This window comes from Harpia harpyja, chromosome 19, assembly GCF_026419915.1.
Source record: "Harpia harpyja isolate bHarHar1 chromosome 19, bHarHar1 primary haplotype, whole genome shotgun sequence".
Taxonomy (NCBI): domain Eukaryota; kingdom Metazoa; phylum Chordata; class Aves; order Accipitriformes; family Accipitridae; genus Harpia; species Harpia harpyja.
This window is the reverse complement of record NC_068958.1, coordinates 6,655,129-6,677,805: the sequence shown is the minus strand read 5'-3', so window position 1 is coordinate 6,677,805 and position 22,677 is coordinate 6,655,129. Positions and strand designations below refer to the sequence as shown.

The 22,677-nt window shown below is 54.1% G+C and overlaps 1 long non-coding RNA gene across 5 annotated transcripts in view; it reads left to right on the top strand.

Annotated features, from left to right (window-relative positions):
- The window catches only part of LOC128154605 (uncharacterized), a 94,580-nt gene that overhangs the window by 58,269 nt on the left and 13,634 nt on the right, over positions 1-22,677 (top strand). For all 5 annotated transcript variants that reach the window (XR_008239391.1, XR_008239389.1, XR_008239392.1 and 2 more), the window contains exon 2: positions 17,433-17,524. This is a non-coding gene — a long non-coding RNA (uncharacterized LOC128154605). The remainder of the gene's footprint in view (positions 1-17,432; positions 17,525-22,677) is intronic.

Here is a 22,677-nt window from a genome sequence, read left to right as displayed (position 1 = left end):
CCTGTGGATGCATGGTGCAGCTGTCAAGACAAGGGACCAAGGGTGGGAAATAGGGTCCAAAATGTGGTCTGAGCCCTTTTACAAGGGAGCTTTCTTCAGATCCTTTCTGTATTTTTCCATTCCTCCTTTCTGCTGCTGTCAGGGTTGGAGTGGTTGGAGCTGATGTTGCAGGATTAGGTGCTGGCTCGCCCCTGCTGCCCTGCCCCAAAGGGTCTCCAAAAAGCTGTGCTGGGTGACAGCTACGCAACTACTGGGGACAGCAAAATGGAGAGCAAAGGCCAGCCCAGTCCAGTGTGCATCTGCCAGAGCTCGGCAGATCTAGTGCTCTCACTGCTGCTGCTGCTTTTTCCAAACTCCTTGCATCCACACCAGTGGTTTAGAGGACAAATGTTGCCTCTCTTTGGGCTCCAGGTGCCCCAGAGCATCAGGGAAACATCAAAGTCCCTTGCAAGCCTTGCTGGGTTTCAACCCAGAAGATTTTACTGTGCCTAAATGGCATGTCTGACCTCCCGTGAGAGAACAGGACCCTTGAATCCACCCTCTGCCCTGGATCTGTACAAACACCCGAGCCTTGATTTGGTTTCTAAGGAGGGTTTTCTTTATTGTTTCTCTTCCTGAGCACCCCTTGAGCCGTTCTGGAGGAGAGGCACTTTTCCCCCAGCTCCCAGAGAGCTGCACAAATGTGAAGCACCTCCTTCCCACCCCAGTACCTCTGAAAAATTGGCTGGAAATGGGGTGACAGAAAGGCAGCCTTGGTGATGCCCTTCGGAAGAGTGAGGAACCGAGGTGCTGACCAGACTTTGGCTTTCTAGCCTGCTCAGCATCCTGCCTGCCACGCCAGGCTCTGCTCAGGTAAGTCTGGGTCCGAACAGGAGCAGAAGTTGCCTGAAAATCTGGTGCCCCTGGAATTTGTCCAAGGTCATGGGGGAAGTCAGGGACAGAGGCAGGAATGGGATCTGGCTTCCTGTCCCACGTCTCCAGCCTTCCTCTTTAACCCGTAGCACATGCCTGCTTCACATCATTCCAGCTGGAGCTTCCTGGAATCCTGCACCCAGGTCTTGGGATGTCCATGCCAACCCTGATGTCTCCTGAATGGGAGCAAGGATCCCATGCAGGGGGGCCGGGTCCTCCTGCTTTTCCTTCATGGGAAGGGCTTCTTTTGGGTGCTCAACCAGAGGGTGTTAAGGAAAATCTATATTTAGGTAGAAAATAATGATTTGGCATTTTTGAGGCATTTACTGCCTGAGGAGACCACAGCAGCACTGCAGCAGTCCCAAGGTGGACCAGGGCTGCGTGTCCCCAGAAGGAGATTGGTGTGTGGATGCTGAGGGAGATGGAGGGAAGCAGAGAGGGGAGAGATGTTTGTGGTGGGTCATGGGCTCCTTTATATGTCTGTCCACACCACGTTTCTTTCTGGAGTCGCATCATTTGCAAGCGCAGCAGGCTTGGCGTGCGGCAGCTCCCACATCTTTGCCCAAGCTGGTGCTGGTGGAGACTAAAAGGCTGCAGCTATGGGTCAGAGGATGCTGTGGGCATAGGGAGCTGCCAGGAGCCAGCCTTGTCATCCACTTATCTGGGTATAAACCCAACGGGGGAGTCCAGGATGTCTCCCTGGGTCATCCTGCTTCATTTGCATTGATGAGGTGTGGAGGTACATCCCAAAGTTTGTCTGGCAAGCCCACATCTTGGGCAGCTTTTCTAATTAACCGTCCCCTCACTGTGCTTGCTCTGTTCTCCCTGCCCCAATTCCTCCTTTTCTTTGCTGGCAGCAGCCAATGCTGTGAACCACAGAGACTAACTAACTGCACGGTGCTCCCGGCTCAACCTGCAGCAGGGAACTCTGGAAATATCTGGTGTCTTTGCCCTTTTGCAGAGAGCACCCAGGGATGAGGATTTTGCAGCTCAGCTTGTGGGGCTTCACTCTGGTGGTGTTTTCTTCGTGCAGGTTGTTTGTGTGATGTGGTAGCAGCCACAGCGTGGCAGGTACCTTTGCACAGAGCTTTGGCATCCCCCAAACAGCCCCTGAGCAACATCATGGGGTTAGGCTGCCATCCTGCTCCTCCTCTCCCCCAGTCTCCTGGGGAAGCCCCACTCGTGGCTCCAGGGGATGGATGCAGATACTCTGCATTAGCAAAGAAACTGTACAGTCCAAAAACCCAGGTTTGGAGCTGCTTAATCCTCTCTGTGTTCTTCCCTTTGCCAAGGGAAGCTGCTAATGGCAGCTGGAGCTGGTTCCTGGTGTGCATAGTGGCTACCCACACCCTCTGCCATTGCAGCATGGGGTCAGAAGCCATCCTTCTTCCAAGGGCTTTGACACCTGAGTAGCTAGATGAGGTCTAGGAGAAATTAAACATTGCTTGTTTTATTTCCAGATGTTAATCTGGGAGATTAAGGACTTGGGGGGGGGGGGGGGGGGGGGAGGATAGAGGAAGTTGGTACTTTAGGGGCTTTTAAACTTTAAAAACACCCTGAGGCATCCATGTTAATGTGTCTCCCTGTGTTAATAGAAGTCCTTATGGACTTCCAAACACCCTAAAAATTGGGCTCTAAGATGCTGTCTGATGTCCCTGTGGAAGACAACAGCGAAGCAAGGGATGCCACAAGGGATGCCCACTGCCACATGGCGCTTCGCTCCTTGAGCCAGCCAAGCAGTTCCCGTGCCATCAGACCAGTCTCTTGGGCATGCTGGCTCTCCTGGCCCTGTGTCCTGGCAGGGGACTGGATATAGGCAAGTCTGTGTGGGGACAAACCCCAGTGACTCTGGGTGTACTTGGTGCTATAAAGCAGACTCTCTCCCCTGCTGCCTTATAATCTTGAGCTTCCCAGACTGCAAGCGGTTCCTCTGCTTGCACCCAAATCCACCCACTCTTCGCTCATCCCGCTCCTTTGCCTCCTTGCTCTGCAGTTGTCTTGGGCTCTCAGCACGGCCAATGCTTCGGCACTGCCAGGAGTTTGATCTCCAACTGCTTTCTGGCCCCCTTATGCATGTGGGCACCAGGAGGGGGGCTGAGAAAGCAGGGAAGAGATGCACAGCAGGAGAAAGTCTTCAGGGATGGAGGAAGGATGAGGGAAGCAAGGAGGGGGGAGAAAAAGTAAGAACAGGGAGGAGGAAGGATGCTGCCTTGTCTGTTCTCGGATTTATATCGGTTGAGTTGCACTGAGTTAGCTAAAAGTGGTGCAGAGCTGCCTTCCCCTCCCCTTTCCTCCAGGCAGGCACTCCTATTTGGGGTTGAATGCCTTAATTCACTTCAGCTTCAACCTGCTCCTAATTGACTTAAACCACATGGAAAGAAACTCGGCTTCCCCAGCAAGTGGCTGCAAAATTGCACCTTCAGTTAAGTCAGCATGATTCTGCGTATAAAGAAACCTGGAGCCTGGCACAGACGTGTGCAGGGATAAATGTGTCCCAGGGGTTGTGCCGAGCTGCCCAGAGCCCCACTGGGCTGCTCCTCTCCGGCAGGGTTTTGGTCTGACCCTGAGCGAGTTGGGATTTGGGAGTGATGCAGGGGCTTTGAGTCAGTGGGATTTGGCTGTTGGAAGAATTGCTGTTTCTTCTCATTCCTCTCTCCTCCGTCCCTCTTCTCCTGCTGCAGATGTCTGCTATAAAAAAGAAGGAAAAAAAAAAAACCCCAAACCCTCCCCAAATGTCGTGGTAATGCTTACTGGAGGGCTGTTTCTGCTGCACATCTGATATGTATGACAGGGTCAGATTAACCCAGCCTCTGATTTCCAACCACAGCTATTCTGAAGGCACCAAAACCAATGCAAAACACCCCAAAGGGACAACTTTGTCCTGGCAAGTTGCTGGGCAGGCAGGATGAGCTCATGGTGCTCTGCGGATGTGCCAGCCTGGTGCTCGGCAGGGCCAAATGCTAGGCAAGAAAGAGGAGATCTTACTTCGGAGATGAATCTGGTCTCCTCATAGTTGGGCTTTCAAGGGGCCAGAGACTTTCCTTTGTATTTAAGGTTGGGGCTTTCAAAGGGGAAAAGGAGAGCAGCGATGTTAAGTGGAAGAAAGTTTCTAATGCCAGGGGATGCTCTCAAAACCTCTCTTCCTTGTGGAGGGCTCTTATGTCACACCTGGACATGCTGCCTGAACTGAGGGCAGGAAAGGTGCTTTTTTTTTTTTTCTTTTTTTTTTTTTTTTTTTTTTCCTCTTCCCCCTTCCATTTCCTCCTCTTCCAGCTCCTCTGCATCCTCTGTCACCATTTTGGCCTTGCTACATTTCTCTCCCTCTGTTTAATTCTAAAACCACTGAGTTACCCACGGTTCTGGCTCGGCTAGTTTTTTGGTGAGACATTTAGCCATCTTAGGCCCTAGAAAACGGGGCTGGAAGGGACCGCTGGAGGCTGACATACCCTGATGGCAGGAGGAGTTACACCCAGACAGCGTTTAACTTCTCCCCAGCAGTGAAAGTCCGTCACCCTGCGCAGGGCTTCTCCCCGGGTTTCTCTGGGTGATGTCTGCGTCCCAGGACCATTCCTGTGGCATGGCTACCAAAAAACCTGATGCCCGCTCTTTGCAATGGGAGGTGTTTGAAGGCATCGGGGCTGAAGATGCTGGAGGGGAGAACGTTTCCCAGGGCAGGATAGGGAAAGCGAGATGCATGCGGGGACCCCCTCGGTACAGGGCTCTGCTCCCAAAGCCGGTGCTGTGCCCCACCAGGCAGGGTACCATCACTCTCCCTGGGGCTGGTGGGAGCTGCCTGGGGGGGGGCCTGTCAGTGATCCCCCTGGCTGTGCTGCGCGGGGGGACCTTATGAGCACCCCTTGTAAATCTCCGGTCGGCACTGGCTGGGAGCTTCCCTGGGATGGGGCCCGAGTGGGAAATCGGGGTGAGAAGGGGTGGAAAAAATACCCCCAAAATCCCCATGGAGCGGGAAGCAGAGTCGGGAGTGAAGCTGCTCAGCTGATGGGGTTGCCATGGTGACGCGGCAGTGAGGAAGAGGAAAAGGCAGAAAATAGCCCGATGCAGGGCTGAGACCTGCGGGAGCCCCGGCCTGGCAGCCCCCTGCATCCCTGGCCCTATTTCTGTCCTCCTTTCTTTCTCTTTTTGCTTTCTTCCCCTCATACTATTTGATTTTCTCAAGCCAGAATCACCCCTCTCTGAGGAACCATCAAGGTGGCAGGGGCAACCGGGGGGTTATTTCTCTGCGGTACTGGGGGGGCTGAAGGGAACGCGTGAAGGATGCTCCTCTGTAGGGCTGGATGAGGCCAGGTCTGTTCCTTTTGGGGCTGAAGGTTTGGAGGCAGCTACATCACCCACAGAGGACTGAAATGGGTCCAGGGTTAGGGTCATGTTGATGGTGGAGGACCTGGCATGGTACCTGGAGATCCCAGGGGCTGGCACAGGTTTGGTGGAAATAGTCTTCTACCCATGCAAGCCAGGTTTTGTTTCCCAGACAACACGTGGGTCAGGTTGGGTGATCTGTTGTCTCCTGAAAGGTGATGCCCACTTTTAAGGAAGTAAAGAGGGTTTGTTTCATGTGCCAGATTGTTTCCCTCTTTGGGAAAGTGATGCTTTGTAACCACAGCCAGTCATTTCCCCTCCATGAGTCAGGCTGGGGCCTCTTGCAGGGTGTATATTGGGACTAACCGTTGAGCTCAAGCTCGCTGCAAAGGAACAGAAACCCAGGCTGGCTACAAGAAGAGAGAGTGTGTCCTTGTGCCAGGTCCTGGGGGGTTTGACCTATGAAACAGTACCACCCACCCATGCTCTTTGCTTTATCAATGACGAATACTTACTTTAAAGGTCCAGGTCACAGAGTCTGGTGGCCATGAGATCTCAGCTTTCAGTAAAAAAGTAAAAGGTAGTCTTTCCAACTCTTGGGGCCACACCAAAAAGCAATGAAGGAAAATGTGACCTCCTAAAGCATCAAAAGCAGAACATATGCCATAACCATCCCCAACTGAGCGTTCTTTAGACACAGACTCTTTTAGACCCTCCTCATAATTTTGTTTAGGGCTTGGCAATGACAGGTGAGTGCCAGAAGCGGGTGGTGCTGCAGATGGGGAGCTCATCCTGCCTCCTCCTCCTCCTCCTCCATCCACCTCTCCCCTTTCTCACCTCTGCAGCAGGTGCCAGCACTGCACCTGGACATGAGCATCTGTGCACAGAGCTGCAAGCACAGATGCACTCCATGCACACCAGCGTGTTTGTGTTGGTATCCGCAAGTGCCTGCACAGCGGCTAGGCATGCTTTTCCCTTTCTCCTTCCCCTCACTGGGGTTTTGCTCCAGCAGAAACCTTCGTGGAGCTCCCACCTTCTTCCTGCATGGGAAGAAGCTATTGCAGCATCTCTCAATTCTCCCTGCCTTTGTGCCCATATGACATCAGGCTGTGGTCTCTAATAACTTGTGCTGACGCTTGGTATCCAGATGGCCCAGCTAATAGGGCTCGGAGCAGTAAATCTGCATTACTGTGGCCAGTCTCGCTGTTCCTCGCCATGGCCCTGACCCTCACCTCACCCAGGCACTCCTCCCTGGGAGGCCAGAGGGGAACAGGCATCCCTGCCGACGCCAGTGATGCTCCTGGCACAAAGGAAAGCGTTGGGTCCTCCTGGCCTTGTCAGCTGTTGTTTTGGAGGATGGCTCCTCTCGCAAGTGGCTAGGGCTGTTCTTCCCTTCCCTGTAATTCCCAAGGGCTTTTTTCAGACAACCCAGCTCTTGTTCCCAAAGGAGGTGCCTGGATAGTTCTATCTGGTGATCTCACACCTCTATGTGAACCGCCCCACATAAACTGTCCCTTCACTCCCTTCTCCCTAAGCTAAGGACGGTGGGGGGAAGCACACACAGGGAGGTTTCCAGGTGTTGGGGTTTTTAATGGGAAACATCACACCGAGGAAGCAGAAAGCTGCCTGGGATTGGAAAATGGCCTCGGAGCTGTGGCAAATGCTGCAGGATCAGCCTTTTCTATCAGCTTCCCCACCATAGCCTGGAAGTGTTTTGAACACGAGTGTTTCTCTGTGCAGTCTAAATATTAAGCAGAGCTTGGCTAAGAGTTCACTCAAACCAGGGATGGACAAATATCTGAAGGTCATAAACACCCAGCTGAGTAATTATTTAGAGTGGTCTAAGAGGTATAACTATGGGTAATGGGATGAAAGGAGGAGAAGAAAATGCAGTGTAGTTTGAGAAAATTCTCCCCAGTACCCTGCTTAGTGCTGCAGAGGGAAACATATAGGTCCTTGATAAACCTGGGGGAGTGATTTATGGATTGATACGTGAAATGATGGTGAAGTCCCCAAGGAGAAGTGGTGAATGCTCCATCTCCCGAGACTCTGCAAACTCAGCTTTGCAAATCTGGTAGACCAGGGGACACTGAGCACCAGGGCAGGAGAGGAGCTGTTTCACTGACAGATATTGTTGGCTGATGACCAAATGACTAGAAACTGCCCACAAATAAGTTTAGGCTGAAAGCTGAGGAGCTGGTTTCTGGTGAAGGGAGGGGATGAGGCTCCAGGCTAGCCCCGCTGGAGCGGGTGAAAAAGCCAGTGGGTCTGGAGATGGAGCAGCTCACACGTCGGGCAGAGCCGGCTGCGCAACCCAGCTGCTCACAGGCAACAAATGCAGCAGCCTCCAAGCAGTACTAAATTCCTTTAGATGTGCTCTGTGAGGCCAGGTCCATCCTCATGTCTCCGCTATTATGCTACTAATAATAATCAGAGCTCAGGGAGAGCAGCAATCTTCCTTGGCAAACATCTAGACGTTCCCCAGTTCATCTGGAGAGCTGCTTCTAACTTTAGTGGATGATGCATCTTGTAACACTAGGGCTTATGTCTGTATTTTGTGAAAATATACCCCCCAAAATTGCTGGTATTGGTTTGAGGGATTGGCTGAGTTATCTCTGTGGTCATTTCTACCTGGGCGTCAGTTGTCTGGGAGCTGGCTGCATCCTCTGCTCAGGTGAGGTGGGTGCCAGGCACCAAGATGGAATCTTCTCATCTGATCTCCCTTTCTTCAAAAGCTAACTACAAGAAAAATTAAAACATGGTGCTGTTTTTAGAAAGCACTTTGCGCAGCTGAGAGTGGTGTTTCCGGAGGATCCTGCCTCCCCCGCCGTGTCCCACTCCTAACGTGGGATGTGCAGTTGCTCTCCTTGGGCTTTCTCCTCTCCAGATGGACAGTTGAAAGATGTCTTGAAAGGACACGGGGAGATCAAGGGCTGCGAGTGTGAGGAGTGAGGCCAGGGGCTGACATGGTCCTTTTTGGCGTCATGTTCAGCTTATCTTCCCTCAAGTAGGTGCGAGGGGGCTGCTCACGGCCCTGTACGCCTGCCTGCACGGGAAGACAAGCGGCCTGGGACAGACGGATAGACTGTGGGAAGCAAGGAAGGAGGAGCGAGGGACTCTTGGGGGGCTGTTTTGTGAAGGTTTTGGTGTGCTCCCAGCATCTGCAGGGTTGCCTTCCCAGGGCTTTCGGTTCCCGTCTCCCTGCTCCCGATGCCGGCAGGAGCTGGGCTCAGAGCACGGCCATGCTCCGGCTTCCCGGACCTCTGTCCCAGCAGGGTATTAACCACCTCCTCCCGTGCCGGTTTGTGCCACTTTACTGCTTCCTGCTCCCCGGCAATATTTTACATCTTGCCCAGTAATGCTTGGTTTCCTTAATAGTGTCTCATGTGGGATTTTATCAAAGGCTTTAGGACAATCTCAATAAATTATATCTACTGATTTCCCTTTATCCATTGTTTTGTTGATTCCATCAGAAATCCTCTCCCAGAGCGGACGTGCAGGCTTTGCCTTTGAGAAGCCACCCCAGCTTGTTCCATTTCTATCTTAGCCATTTCATGTTTCAATTAATTTTGAAATATTGAATTATCGTTCTCAATAGCCCTTGGAAGGCACAATCCGAGGAGCAACACTGGCTTGCATTGCACCTAGGATTTGCACGTAGAAATCATAGTTTCTGGTCTTGGGCACCAAGAGGGGATGATTTTGGTGGGATGTTTGCAGAAGTGGTGCTCATGTTGAGACACCGTCCCTGCTTCCAGAAGCTGGGAATCTCCCAGCAGTGAAGGGATGCATCTGAAATAATCCACGCTCCAAAAAAGCCCGGCTCGCTTCGGAGCACAAACGCAGGAGGTTGCTCATTCCCCGTGATGTTGGCTGAGCACTAACTTGCTCCAGCTTTGTCCTTGAAACCCAGAGAGTGGGAGTTTGCCGCCAGGCTGGCTGCGGCGGTACGGAGCGGGGAGGAGGCGGCGAAACCAGCCCATCAAGGGTTAATCATTTCCATTGCAATTGTGTCATCTCTTTGGGGACCTCTCGCTCATTTTGCGAGCGGGCGCTGAAAGCCGAGGCGCAGGGGCTCGTTCTTATTCAGCTGCACGCAGCTTCAGAAGCACCGGACAGCCGCGCAGCTGGGCTCGGCCACCTCGGCCTTGCAGATGGATGGAGAAAAAGGATTTGTGTGCCTGCGTGTGCTTGCGTGTGCTTGTGCGCGCGCGCGCGCGTGTGTGTCTGAAACCTAATTGTCTGCTGTCTAATCCGTCAGCCGGGGGGACAGCTTGCACAAGCCCCTTCCAGGCAGGCTGATAAATGCAGCGCTGCCAGGCCCCTCTGCGATGTAGTTTGGTTTAATTGGGATTGCTACGTGCACGGACTCTGCGTGTGCGGAAGGGATGCTGCGCATGGGGAAGCGTGGGGCCAGGCTCCCAAGGGATGGGCCCCTGTGTCCAGCCAGGCTCCCGGTGGGGTCCGGGGTCCTGGGAAACAGCGTCTGGCAAAGTGACGTGAGGGTAACCCAGAACTGGCCTGTGTGAGGTTAAGGGTGGCTCCATGTTGCATTAAACTGGTGATGTTAATAGTGGTGCTGCATGGTCCTGCTCTTATGGACTTTGATCTTGGGGGTCTTCAGCATCACCCACGACTGGGCTGCAAATACACCTGGCTGCTGCCATTTTGGGATCACCCGGGGCGTGATGCAGAACGTATCGACATCGGTGTGCTGGCTCGGAGATGTCATCTGCCATCTTCAGCGCAGCATAAGGAGCTGTGCAGGGCTGTCCCCTGCCCCGGCCCCCCCCGATGACCGGCACCGATGCATCTCTTGAGCATCTCTCAGCCCTGAACACGTGGCAGCTCAGGGGCTCCCCGAGCCAGAGTGGCATTTTGTCTTTAATACCCCTCAATGGATTTCCCATGAATTTGTCTAGTTGATTTTTGTAAACACGTAAGCTTTAATCATCCCCAGAGAGCTGTGGCAAGGGCTTCCACTGCTTAACCATGCACCACGTGAGGAACCATCTCCTCTTGTTTCTTTTGAACCTGCTGCCTCTTAATGTTATTGGATATCTCCTAATTCTTTTATTGGGAGATGCAGTGAGCAATCAATCTCGGCTCACCTTCTTGAGGCCACAAATGTGTCTTTTTAGTGGCTTCTTTTCCAGGCTGAAATCTTCCTCCTTTGGACTAATTTTTGATCATCCTACTCCAGACCTTTTTCCAGCTCTGCTGGTGACGTCAGGACTCTGCATGTGGTGACATCCTCATTCGTTATGTAATTAAAGGTGATGTCATGATTACAGCAGATGGTATTTGCATCAGCATTGGTTGCTTAGTGCGTGTTGATGTCAGGAGATCCTTGTGTCCTGCCCAGTCACGAGAACTTCTCACGAAGCTGCTGATCCTCAACCTAGGGGTTTAATAACAGTATTTTGCCTTTGAGTTCCATGGCTGAAAGAGACAGGGCCCAGTTGTTATTTCTCAGGAATCACTCGCTGTGCTTTGTAAGATACTCCTGACTGAGAAGAGTGACATGTCCATGTTGTTTCACCCCCCAGCTGCAGTCACCTCCAGGTTGGTACCCACCAACTCTTCCATCATAAACACGCATCAGGTTTCAGGACAGGTGATTTGAAGGAATCACATTTGCAGGTGAGGAATGACAGGATGGCAGGCTCTGGCTACTTGTGTGGCCATTAGACATCTCCCTCATGGCTGGAAAACCAACTGTGTGGTGCTGCTTTATCCCAGACCCTAGCAGGGTCCCAGCGGTGCTGCAAGGTTTGGAAGCCGAGGGGCGGGAGCAGGGTCCCCAAGCCCAGGGTTGCCCCGGGCTGGGTCATGGTCTGGCACCTCCAGCCCATTCACCCCGTGCTCCATGCTTGGCATGGTGGGAGCCCCTGCCCGCAGCTGCCCCCCATCTCACACACACTCGAGCAGGATTTTGGGGCACCGACCGACCCTGGCCCATCTCCCTGCACTCCTACTGCTCTCTGTTTCCCCATCCCTCCTCCTCCTCCTCCCTCTCCCTTTCTCCCTTTGCCCTCTCTTTGCTTCTCTTTCTCTCTCCACACCTGCTCCTCTCCTTCCCTCCCCTTTTCTCCTTCCTCCTCCCCTCGCCTCTCTATCCTCTTATCTCATCCCCCTTGTTTTTCTCCTCTCTGCCTGTCCGGCTGATTTACATGCACGCTGCGTTGAAGCAGCTCAGCTGGATCTAATGCCTCCTGCCGCGAGGAGCAGAGCCATCTCCGGACTCAGTGCAGCACTTCCCCGGGCAGGGGCAGGGAGGTGCTCTGTGCACCCCACCGCCTTGGCCCACCCTTTGGCTCCTTCTGCATTGCCTTTTGCTCTTCATCCCCTCTCCTTGCCTTCTACATCCTTTATCCGATGCTGCTGCCCTCGCTGCTGTCTTCTCCATCTCTCCTGCCAGGTCCCCGACCTATGTGCCCGCGCTGCCCAGGTCTCCTCCAGCCTGCCTCCAAGGTGGGTGCGAGAGGATGGACCAAAACCCTGCTGCCAGCCCGAGAGCTGGGGGCTGGTTTGCTGTAACTGGTGCCATTCCTGTGGCCTTGGTGCTAGTATTGACCTGAGAACCCAATGCTGAATATTCTCAGGTGGAGCCCATGGGTCCCCCACGCCTCTGCCTGGATCCCATGGCCAGCGTGGGAGCCCAGGGCATCTCTCCTGCGCTCTCGTGGCCCTTGCTGCTCGCAGAGTGAGGATCGAAGTGCCCACGTTATTGCCTGGCTTTAATCACTCCTGTTTCCATTCTGCTGATTTGCATTTCCGCAAGAGGAAGATGCCCTGATTAATATCCCCTCAGAAGAGCTTTATTGCGATGGCTCCTGCCTCTCTAATTGGAAAGTGGTCTTAACCTTTCATGCAAGTGGCTGGGATGTTCTGTACCCGCTAGAAGCCCTGGGAAGGGTCTCGCTTATCCTGAATTTCAGGGGAGTGGGAGGTTTGGAGGATCCGACTCTGCCTCTGACGTGGGGCAGGAACCCCTCTGCCCAAAGAGAGCACTCCTGAGCATCATACCCCTGATACCAGGGGATGGGACCATCCCCAGCACAGCGAGTTGTCTGGATGGAAATTGAGGGGGGATCGCAGCAGGGGAATGTGCTGGGATGATCCAAAACCAGTGAGCACCCAGTCAGCCCCAAGCAAGCAGCTTAGTGCTCCCCAGCTCACACCCACATGTTAAATAAGGGCCCATCAAGGAGTGCATCCATGTGGTGTTGATAGAGCTGTTCCTGTTTACCTTCCTGCAGCTGGGAGGCAGGATCCGACCCGGCAGCCGGGATCCTACAGCTCTTGCTCCCCGGGGAGTCCCAGGCCCACCACTAACCCGCACTGGCAGCTTGAAAGCCTGCCTTGCACTTAGCTGCTTTATGATCTTCAAAGGCTCTGAATGCCCAAGGAAATCAGACCTCATGCCTTTTCTTCCCCTGCAGTCCCCAGATCTGGACTCTCATGCAATTTATTATCCCCGACACGTGCCGCTCCCTCCCCGGCTGTGCGTGGGGAGGGAGCATCCCTCTGCCGCGCTTCTTTGGGTACCGGAGCTGGGCCACCCCGGCCGCGGTGCGAAGCTGCTGCTCCTTGCACGCTCCCAATGGCTTCCCACCCCGTGATGCTGAAGGCAGGGCCAGGGAGATGCGCCAGCGTAGGCACTGCCGACTTTGTCCTGGCTTCCCAGCAATGCGCCCGCCGGCCGAGGCTGGCAGCTGCCTGCTCCAGGCGGGTCCCTTGGTCCCCTGCCAGCGGGTTTTGCTGCTCCATCCCTCCAGCCGGGGACGTCGGACCTGCATTGGTGGCTGCGGAGCCTGTTTTGCCTGTGCCCATAGCTGTTTTATTAAGACCCTGACTTGCCTCCCGGGTGCTTTTACCTCCCCTTCCCCAATGCCTCTCCTTCCGAGGTTACAGAAAAGATTTTTTTTCTTTAATTATTTTTTAATTTTGGTATTTAAGCTGGTTTAGCGGCTGCAGCAGTGAGTGTTCCTGATAAACAGCCTGGGAGATCCAGAGAATAATCTCTCTGCTTGGTGACGGCAGAGGCGCCTATCGCAGCTGCTGGCAGCACGCAAAAAAGCCGTCCTCATCCACTGCCTGCTCTATCAGCCCAGGGAGGGGAGAAATTGCCTCCATCCTTAATCACAGAATTTGAAATCCCAGCTAGTCTGCACCTTTTATTCTTCAGGTTCACAGGGTTTTGCTGTGTGGGCAGGGGGAGAAATAAGCAGCTCTCAGATGGGAGCAGGAGTTGGAGAAGGGAATGGGAAGAGGTCAGGCGAGCAGCAGCTCCTCTCCCTTTGCCAGGTATCTGCTGGACTCGCCACCCCGCGACACTTTCATGGCACCTCTCTCTTCAGGGAGGTGGGTTAAGGCTGTTTTTTTAATATAGAGTCACAAAATGCTGTCATCACAGGCTAGTGTGTGCTCCGAAGGTTTGCGTAACACTGCTGTGGTTGGAGAAAGTAGGTGCACTGACAGACGTGCTTGCCGGAGCCCTAGTGCTGGGGCAGCTCCCTGAGAAGTATCGGGGAAATACAGTAAAAAAGGGTGGATGAAAGGATAGAAAAACACAGGGAAGAGCCAGAGATGCTTTGTTCTTGCCTCAGATAAACACCAATGAGAAAGATGCTCAACCTTGTCCATGTTATAGACCAGGTCAAGTAAAGGAACTGGGTTTGTGGCATAAGAATGGCCCAGATTTATATACATGGTCCAGAGAAGCCGATATGCTGGTGTTGGACTGCGAGATACTGCAGCCTAGCAGGTAATGAATGTCTGTCTAGAGGGCATGTGATGCTGAAGCCATAATATCTGTTAGGGGGTAGTTCTGGGGTGCAGGACAGGGCTGGACATACCCAGTAACCCCACAGTGACTGCAAAGCAGCAGGTGCCTCTGCGCTCTGCTCAGCACCGATAAATGACAGCGTGGCACCCGGGCACGTGGGCTGTCACTGCTGACAGTCGGCTTGACCCGACAGTGGAAACACAAATGCCCGCCATGCTAGAGAGTGGTGTCGGAGTCGCTGGAGATTGCCTTTAATGAGACAGATAAAGCAAAATGAAAAGCAAATTAAGACGCAGGGCTGTGGGAGCTGTCTTGAATGCAGTGCCGTGACTTTCTTGGAGGGAAGCTGAGGTTGCAAATGGTGGCAGAGGCACGGGAGAGGCCATCATAGGAGATGGTCATCTTGCATGGACTCAAACCAGAGAGCAGTTGAGTCCTTTCCAGTGCCTTTTGCAGATATCCTACTCCTCAGCATCCCACTATGGGATACGAAGCAGACCCCCATGTCGCACCTTTGGTCTGAAGGTGCATGAAGAACGCTGTCAGCATAATCCCCTCTCTGCTCCTCTCTCCCCCCTTCTCCAGTGCCTGAGGTGGGTTTTGAAAGCCCTGCAGTCACAGGAGGCAACTTTCCAACCGCATCCCTATGATGGTGATGGAAATCACCAGCTGCCTGAAGCAGGGCTGCTGTGGTCCAGGGCTGCTCAGGACATTGGCAGTCCATCCCAAACTTTCCATTGAACTCAGAGCATCTGAGCTATTTCTGTAAAAAACCTGCGCTGGGTCAGGAGGCAGGAAAGGGGCTTTTGCTCCAGCCAGATCTGTTCTTGAGCAGACACTGTTTAACACAAAACCCCCTCCTGTTTCTGAACAAAAAACGCTCAGGCGTTGACTATCAACGTGAGCAGCATTGCTCAGGCAAATGGCGTTTACACCCTGAAGCCTTCAGACTTTCTAGATTTCACCTGCTTCTCTGCAGAAACCCCTTGAGAAAATGTTACCGAACAAGGCAATACTTGGGTGGATAAATTGCCTGGAACAAACGAGCTGGAATTCGTACGATCCCATTCTTCATGTAAGAAAGATGTCACTCCTTAAGCAGTCCCTGGGGAAAGTGCCCACCCTGGGGAGCATCACCCCAGGCTGCCTGTGTTGGCCGTCTCCTGCTTTGGATTGAGCTGCCTGGGTTTCCATGCACTGCAGTGCTTTTTGCCATCCCTTCCCGGGAATCGTGGGCGGGAATCGGAAACAGCAGCAAAGCAAGTTTTCTCCCCCCCCCCAAGCACTGGGCTGGAGGGAAGGGGGATAAGACTGGCTGCTGAACTGCGGTGTCAAAAGTGAGATTTGGTGCTGTATTTTGCTGGTGCTGTGGGAGCCGATCCTGCTACCAAAGGCGTTTTGGGACATGTACCCTCCAGTTGTCATTACTCGTCCCTCTCATGGTGCAGCTATTTCTGCCTCAACTTTCCAGCAAGCTGCCTCCAACGCTTCCCAGTCTAAAACCATGCTGGTTTAGAGCGCCAGTTTCATCCACCCTTCCATGTCTGATTTACATATATTTGCATCGCACACAGGTTTCTGGGAGGGGAGGAGGCACTGGAGAGGCACATCCTTTATTCTGGTTGGTTTTTTTTTTTCTTTTCCCCTTTCAGCAGATTTGTGTTTATTTATTTAAACCCAGCGCTATTGCTCTGAGGGGCTCGCTCTTCACTGGGTCCCATGGGTGACTCAAAGGTGGACAGAGATGCGGGGCTGGTGCCCCCCGGCCCCATCCTGGCATCTTTGCTCTTCCCCCAGCCCCATTTCCAAAAGCTCCTCCTGGTCCCTGACCACTGCAGAGCCACAGTCATGTGTCCACAGGTCCCCAGCCTCCCTCCACGGAGCACTGGTCCCCACTGGTGCTGGTCCAGCATCCTTCTGCGTTGGAGACCAGTGGATTTAGGGGGAGGTGATGGGCTGAGGGGAATTGGCTTCTCAGGTCTGTATTTTTCCAGTTTTCCAGCCAAATTGGAAATGCAAACAAACCTGTCTTCCCCTCCAAAACCCAGGCAGGCGGAGCTCTCGGTTTTTTGGCAGTGAATCTTCCCTTCCAGGGATGCTCTCAATGTGAAACGCCTCTGGGACTGAATGCAAGCCGGGTGTAAACTTACTGGAATTACCACTCGCTATAGGCAATTGCACGGGGCCTGGCGCTCACCCGTCTTCCCATGGCATCTCCTCTGGCGGGCTCTGCTGCTGCCTGGCCTGGGCAGGGGGGTAAAGGCTTCCTCGCCCCAGCTCCTGCCTTGTGATGGCCTCGCGGAAGGGAAATAAAACTCAATTTTCCCCAAGGTTTGCTGTTTTTTCCCTCTCCTCTCTGGTCCCTCTCTAGGTTTGGTTGCCCCCCTGGCACTCCTGAAGGGCTGGTCCAGCTCTCCCTCCCTTGGGATTTGCCACTTCTCTTGGGAAACAGCAAACCCTTTCCCTTGGGATGGGTTTCATCATCAAGGCCCCATCCTGAGAAGGGAACCTCTCATTTCCCTCCTGCCATAGCCCCCCTCACCTCAGGGTGCCGGAGAGGTGGGCAGCTGGGGTAGCACGTGTTCAGGAGAATGTGGTGACCCCCAAACTGCTCCATTCCTGCGGGCAACCACTGGTGTGAACCTCCAGGAACCGGGCAATGGAGCTGATGCATCTCAGTGTCTTGGTTCTCGTTTGCTGGTGTACCCAGAGAGATTTGAGACTGGGTGTGGGATTTACCTTACGGGCCATCGTTTCTGATCTTCCTCTGAATTACGGTAATGTGAACCTCTCTAGGGATATTCCACACATGCCCTGTGCTGGGTGAATTCAAGGTGTGGTTTTAACAGAAATTAAACTGATGCATCCCCCCCAGCCTTATGTGTTCACTCCTTTCCGCATAAGCTGTGTTTCTTCCCAGGTCCTTGCGCCGTGTGGGCTGTGTTGCATGGTGGGAGGGTTACAAGCTGGGTGGGATCCTGGGCTGGCTGGCCGGGAAGACGCACGGTGTCTGCATCCCTGGTGATGCTTGGGGACAGTCCTGCCTGAGGGCTGGGCAGCCTCTTTCCTCTGTAGGGTCATCCTGAACTGATCGGTCGCAGTCGTCTGACCATCCCTCGCGGGCAGTAACGCTGCTGGGGTACAGTTAATATTGCTTGTCATAAAGAACTTTAAACAAGTGGGTCCAACCAACTCCTCTGCCTGGTTCTCTGTCCTCCTTGGCCTCAGGCATGTCCCTTCATGTCTCTGCTGTCCTTTGCTGTAAGAGGGATGGGGTCAAGGTACCTCTTCACTGGCATACCAAGGTAGAAGGGCAAATCAGCAGGAGAATACCATGTTGGGGTCTTAGTCTGTCACCAGCTGGGCTGTGCAGACACTGGACTCCCTTCAGCTGGATTTCTTCCTCCCCCAGGGCAAGATGAGAAGAGACCAGCCCATGTGTATGGATGAGGATAGCAAGATGGGGAAGGTGACAGCGGCCATTGGCACATAGGACAAGGGGAGGTAAGGTGCATGGTTCCTGGAGCGGCGAGGTGTAGGGCGTTGGGATGTTGGGATGAGAGGGGACCAGCCCTGGGCACGTGGAGCCTCCTGGAATATCTCGCACCTGGCTGGGGTTTAATTTTTTATGCGAACTCCTGTTTGCAGCGAATGTGACGTTGCGGTTCCTGGTATTGCAGAGTGCGGAGGCGAGCTGCTGAGCTGCCGACTGTGCTGAAAGCTGGCTCTAACCAAGCAAGGGGGAGAGCTGGCTGGCTGCGGCTAGCACGGCGTGGCATGGCTCTGCCCGCCGAGGGCTCTGCCGTCCCTGTGCGGCGCTGAGGCACCTGGCCAGGGCTGCATGGTGGGTGGGTGAGTGCTCGGTCGTTGCCAGCCGCAGCCTGGGTATGCAAGATCTGGGCTGCCAACGCAGCAGGGCTTGGCAGATCTCCATGCTGGAGACCATCTCCTTTAAGACCTGGACTCGTATTATCAAAACCCTGAGCATCCTCCGGGGTGAGGGCCACAGAGCCCCCCAGTCCGGATGGGGATGGGGAGGCGTCTCCAGCGCGGGACACAGCCCGCTTTTTGCTCCCATGCCCTCTCGCTTGTGAAGCTTTCCAAGCTGCCCAACTCAGAGGCTGTTTGTCTTCAGCTTGACCGTTCCTCCGCCTCCCCCGCCTGTCTCCTCCGCTTCCTCATTCTCGGTGTCGGGTTGAGCAAGAGCAGAGCGGAGCCTCCTCGGGATCAGGGTGAGGCCGGGGGGGGCCTCCAGTTCCAAGTTCCTTTTTTTTTTTTCTCTATTTTTTTTTTCCTCCTTCTTCGCTCTGTGCACAAAGCTGGGCTATGATGAAACTCCAGCTCTGTCTTGCTCGCAGCATTCATGCACGGCACATGCTGGAAATAATTGTCCTTGGTGGAGCTCTGCAAGCTTCAGAGCGATTTAACCGAAAAGAGGTGGAAAGGAGTTTTATTTCTACATGCTGTGTTTCAGACTCACTGCAGCCCCAGGTTCATCTACAAGCTGGATCGGAGGCAGGAGTGAGCTCGGGCTGGATCTGCAAGCCCTGTGACCGTGGCCATGTAGTTCCAAGCCTGAGTTAACGTATCTTGCCATTCAGCAGCACTTATTACGTTGGGCTTGACATGGCTTTGATCTGCTCAAGCTCAAGCAGAGCAAGCTGTGGCTGCCTGCAATGCCCCGCGTAGCATAGGCACCAGTACGGGCTCGATGCAAACCCTTCTGTTGGTTTCTCCAAGTTTGGGATCAGGTGCTGCAGTGGGAATTTTTGTAGGTGCCAAGTCGTGCTGATAAGGGAAATATGTTGGATGCACACCACGTGTAGAGTATTCCTCACAACCTGGCCTCTCCTTTATGTGCCTTAAATAAATCGCAGATGATTTTGTGAGTCTTGCTTTACATTTTCTAGCTGCACAAACTAGCTGGGGAACGCCTGCTAGGAATGTTCTGTCCTTTGCATTATTTTGATGGGCAGAGGGAAGGGTGGTAAGCTGAAAGAGGAGGGTTGGCTCCAGGACCTTTTGGAGGTGATTGGAGCAAGGATTTTGTCTGACCTGTGTTAAGGAAAGGGCCTGTCTTTGGTGCAGAAAGACAGGGCAAGGACAGAGCAGCCAAGGCCACCATAATACCTCTTTGAATGAGATTCTATCTTACCCAATGAGAGCTCCCTGTCCTGAGCTCCAGCACGTGTCAGTAGGAGTTGCATGTGGGGAGTGTGCGCTCAGCACCGTTCAGGATATAGCTCATTCTTCTTTGGCTTGCTTGTTAGTCATACCAAGTACTCCTTCTCCTTCTCCTCCAATTCACACAACAGTACTGCAATTTGTCAGGCTCTGTTGTGGAATATCTGTCCACAAAAACATTTTGTTTTCTTCAAACTTCCTTTTCTTTCTAAATGGCCAACCCATTCTTCTGTGACTCTCCATAGATTTCTGCTCTCGGTCACCAGGGATCTCCGTTATTGTCCATCTCAGCTGGCTTAGTACTTTGCGGTTGGTCAAGGTCAGATGTGACTGTTTTCTGATCCAACTGGAGAAAAGCCCAAATCCTTTTGCCATGAAAACTTGGGACTGGCGGCACAACCATCCACCCCTTGGTGAGGAGGACCGCCTTGCCACTGCTTTTTTTGGTTGCACCAGCTTCTGTTTTCTAAGTGCCAACTGGAATGAGGAGCAATGTGCAACCTCTAAACTGTTTTCTTCTACCAAGTCAGTAAGATGTGATCTCACGTGTGCTCCTCAGGGCTGTGCAGGAAGAGGCTTTTGCATTATTTACTCTGTTTTGGAGCTGGAGCCAGACCTGACCCTGGTCTTTGTTCAGCTGAAGGCAGTAGAGGTGGGAGCGAAGCCCTCCCAGTAACACCATCGGAGCCACTGGAGCTGGGCTCAGGTTTCTTCCCAGGCTGGTTCTCATGGCTCAGCAGAGTCCGGCTGTGCTCCTCCTTGGTGTAACGCTGACACGGGACTTTTTAGCTCAGCTCGGCCCTGGTGTAGCTTCCTCAAACACCACCCGCCCGTGAGGTTTTGTGCTCAGGGCACTCGAGCCAGGCTGAGCCAGGGCTGGCCAGCCCTTTACAGGCGCTCGGTGGTGAGGCAGAGCCAAATTCTTGACTTCTGGCCCTTCAGTGGTGGCCGGGGTCAGCGTGGGGTGGGAAGGAGGAGGAGGAGGAGGAAGGCTGCAGTGTCAGCCCCGTTTGGAGTCCCCCCACCCCCTCGCCCGTGGAAACGGTCCCAGCGAGGCACTTTGCCCGCTGGCAGCCGGCTTTGCCCCCATCCATCCTTTCTCAAGCACAGAGCCGGGAGCGGGGCACCCATTCAACACCCGCTTTCCTCTCCCCCTCCCGCCACCCGCATCCCCCCAATTCCCCCCCCCCCCTCAAAATCTTGCATCGCCTTAAAAACCCCACATTCTCCCTGGCTGCTTTTTCTTGCTAACCTCTGCTTGCTTTGCCTCTCCTCCCCTCCCTCCCTCCCTCCTCTCCATCTCCCTCCCTCCCTCTCTCTGGGGGGAAAAAAGGTCATTGCGCAAATGATTAGTCAGAGCTCAGTTGCTGTAGCAACCGGCTGCTGGAACTGGGACAGGCGTGCAGCGAGGACAACGGAGAGGTCGAGCATCAGCCAGGGCTGGGGGAGCCCAGCCTTTGTATTTGCTTTCAAGAGCCGGGGAGCCAGGCGGTGCGAAGCCCCCCAGCTCCACGCCACGAGTGGGGCCCTTTCACCAGCAGCCCCCAACCACTCGGCTGCGCTTTATTAAATCGCCGGCATCTCGATGCCAACCGTGGAGTCGGTACGGCCTTGGCGTTTCTTCGGCGTCTCTTGGCGTGGTGGCAACGTCCTTCGCCGGCGGTGCCCTCTGCACCGGGAAGGAGGCTCCTGCCCTCGGCGGAGCGGCCGTGGAGCCGGACACGTCGTGGTTTCCTCCCCGCGGCCGAGCCGGGGGGAACGCATGCCGCTGGGGTTCAGGGCTCCTTGTCCTCTTGCAACATCCCACACGTGAAATATGAAGCCAAGTTCCTCCTGATCCTGCACGAAGAGCCAGGCGTTAACTGTGTCCTGCCCGTTTCCAGTTCCAGAGCGCTGCAGTCCCTTTGCCTTCGTTCCCCAAGCAGCTTCAAACACAGACTCTTCCAAATTCTCCTTCTTTCCTCCCTGCCCTAAACTCGAGGACAGCAGCTCAGCATGCAACATCCATGGGCTGCTTGGCCTCGGAGTACAGGGCAAGGGCTCTTCTGGGGATGGTCGGGCCACACGCACGGTGGTTTTCACCATCATGGTCATGGTCTTCAAGTGGTTTTGTTGCTGAGGCTGCTGGATGCGGACTCGGGACCATGCTGTGTGGGCTCAGCCTGTCCCAGCCAAGTCCCAGCCTAGACGATGTGGCTGAGGAAGGCTGGCAGCAGAGCTAGCAGGGGTGCAGGCAGGGACCCCTCCAGTCGTCTGTTGGCTGGTGGGACCTGGTGCTGGGCTGCAGAACTGGGGAGGGTGGACCCCATCTCAGTCCTTGCCCTGGGCAGTGCTGGTTTTGCAGCACGGCAGCTCTCCCCTGCAGCCCCCAAAGCGCTGCTGCATGGGCCCTTCAGGGGACCTCCACGTCCTTCTGGTGTGAACAGGGACCTGTTCCCATCGTCAGCTCTCTGCTCTGGGGCAGATATCGGTCCTGTGCTGGTGTGGGGTGGGAGACCCCTGCCACTTGACTGTCTCCATCTCTGCTGTTCCCCTTGCACACCAGTCCTTCGGGGCCTGAAGACTGGTTTATCTGCCAGCGTGCACTGCCTGGGTCTTTGAGCAAACTGCTCTTTGCTCTTTGTGTGTTGAGCAGTGATTTGGGGTCATGGTTCTTTCTGGGGCGTGTGTGCAGGGTGAATGGGCCTGAGGTTGCAGAGGGCTTTGAGACCCCCAGAGGAAAGCACAGGGGAGGAGTAATGCGCTGAAGTGGTTGGAAATTGGTACAAGTGCTGCTGGGGAGGGGATGTAAAACCTCCACTTTGGGAGAGCTGGGTGAGCTCTGGGCAGGATTTCGGGGACGTCTTTGGTCTCTTGCTCAAGGTTGAGCTCTGCACATCCATCTAGGAAGCTGTGGGTTGGCGTCCTCAAGCCTAGGAAATTATTTTAGTCTGAGTTTGTGGGAAACAGCAGGAAAGGGCTATGTATGCAGAAAATGGCTTCCAATAAACACGCTTCCTTTGGGAGCAGAGAGAAATTGCTGAGATGTGCTGGAAGTCTTTTCACTTTCCTGGGACTGTCCTTGATTGCCAAGAGCGAGCCAGCCACGCACCACGGCCACGCTGCCGCTCGGCGATGTTCGCAGCCCTGCTCCAAAAACCCATGTCCCCAGCTCTCCATTACCCCGCAGGTGGAGAGGGGCTTTCGAGGGCACCGCTCACTCCGCGTTGCCCACTGATGCTCCTCTCAGTCCTCTGAGAGATCCTCCAAACCTCTTGAGGTTTCCCTTGGCTCCCAGTGTTTCCTTCTTTCCTTCTTTTTTTTTGAAGCCATGTGATTGCAGAGTGCTGGCTGGGGGGGGGGTTGCTGGTTTAAGGGTTTCTTACGTCATGGCTGCAGAGACAAGCTTAGCAGCATGACGTCAGAGTGGCCTACAGGCTCAAAAATCAGCAAGGAAATAAAAGCAAGCCAACCGGTCTCCTTTTTTTTTTTTT